This window comes from Dysidea avara, chromosome 3, assembly GCF_963678975.1.
Source record: "Dysidea avara chromosome 3, odDysAvar1.4, whole genome shotgun sequence".
In the NCBI taxonomy this organism is placed as follows: domain Eukaryota; kingdom Metazoa; phylum Porifera; class Demospongiae; order Dictyoceratida; family Dysideidae; genus Dysidea; species Dysidea avara.
The window spans coordinates 23177253-23179256 of NC_089274.1; the positions used below are offsets into that span (position 1 = coordinate 23177253).

The 2004-nt window shown below is 38.8% G+C and overlaps 1 pseudogene; it reads left to right on the forward strand.

Moving 5' to 3' along the window:
* Positions 1-470: 470 nt before the first annotated feature.
* On the forward strand, positions 471-2004 carry LOC136248417 (zinc finger MYM-type protein 1-like; annotated as a pseudogene).

The window sequence follows — 2004 nt, forward strand, 5'->3', positions numbered from 1 at the left end:
CATTACTTGTATCACTGCATTTAAGCTTAATAAAATCAAGTCCAGCCACAATGCAGCTGCAGCTTTTGTAAGCCAATGCTAAATTGCTATAAACAGCTACATGCACTATTATGTATGATCACCAAAGGATTTAGCAACTGGAAAGATGCCACAGTCTTCAAGCACACACAGTGAGGCTGTTCAGTCTGTGATTACACTGCCAAGAACAACAAGAGATATTGGTGAGTTGATGAGCAGTAACCACAAGCAAGATAAAGAGACTGCTAGAGAAATGCTTCAAATCATTTAGTCAACTGTAAGATTTTTAGCAAGACAAGGCCTGGCTTTGTGTGGTAGCAAAAATGATGTAGAGTCTAATTTGATGCAGTTACTCAAAATAAGAGCACAAGACCACTCTTTTCACCAGATGGATGGAAAGGCAGACAAATAAATACACATCACATGAGATTCAAAATGACATGTTAAAAATAATGGGTCGTTCTATGTTAAATAATATCCTCAGTTTCATTCATGAATCTACTTATGTTTCAATAATGGTAGATGAAACCACTGATATTTCATACAAAGAACAACTTTCATTGGTTATGTATAGGGTGGATCACAATTTGGATGTGTACAAAGAGTTCCTGGGAATGGACCAAATAGACAGTACCACTGCTGAAAGCATAACCTCTACTATACTGGATACACTATTGTGCTTCCAGATAACTTTAACAAAACTTTGTGGTCAGTGTTATGATGGTTGTTCAACAATGGCTGGAGCCCGTAATGGTGTGGCTGCTAAGGTACAGGCTATGGAGCCCAAAGCTGTGTTCACAAACTGTTATGGCCATGCTCGGCTGTTGGTGACACTATCAAGAAGTGTGTGATATTGAGAGATTGCCTTGACACCTGTTATGAGTTGATAAAGCTCATAAAGTGGTCTCCCAAATGTGAGGCTATGCTCAAGAGGCTGAAGGAGGAAAGCCTTGATGATGCCCCTTCTATCCGCACACATTGTGTCCGACACTATGGACAGTACGTGCCAAGTCATTGAAAAGCATTAAGGCTAATTACACTAACATCCAAAGTTTGTGGGAAGAAGCATTGGAATGCGCTTCAGAAATGGAGATTAAGGCTCGGATTCAGGGTGTTTCTAACCAGATAAATACTAAGTTCTACTTTAGCTTAACTCTGGCTGAGATGATCTTGAGGCATACAGACAATCTTAGTAAAACACTTCAGAACCCTGAGTTGGCCAGTATACAAGCACATGAAATTGCAATGCTTACTGTCAAAATTCTACAATCTATTCACACAGAAGCCAACTTTGATTTATTTTGGGAAAAAGTGGAATTAGAAAGGAAACAGCTTGGTGCTGGAGATCCATGTTTGCCAAGAAAAGCGTAAGAAACCAAAGAAATTTGAAACTGGTAGGAGTGAAGGAGAGTTTCATACTGTACCAAAGGATTTATTCGAGCAGGCTTACTTTGAATCATTTGATTTGGCAATAAACTCCATAACTGATAGGTTTGATCAACCAGGTTACAAAATTTATGGTAAAATTGAACAGCTATTTCTTAAAGCTTGTGCTGATTCAGACAATAGCTATGAAGAACTCAGCTTTGTAACAGAATTTTATGACAATTTGCATGCAGCGAATTTGGAATCACAGCTGAAAGTACTGAAAACTCTTTATTCTGAAAAGGCTAAAGATGAACCACAGAGTTATGTTCTTCAGCCCTTGAGTCCAGCACAGAGGGGCATGTTGGACATGGTATGCTCTGCATTTTGTATTCTGTTAGTAATACCAGCAACTAATGGCACCTCTGAGAGATCCTTTAGCGCTCTTAGAAGGATAAAGTCTTACCTAAGGAGTACGATGTCACAGGAATGCTTGAACCACCTGATGTTGCTGTATATATCACCAAGAGCTGACAGATTCCTTGAATATGAGACTTATAGCAAATGAATTTCTCTGAAAATGAAACTCGTAAGGCTGTATTTGCTAAATGCAACTTTTAA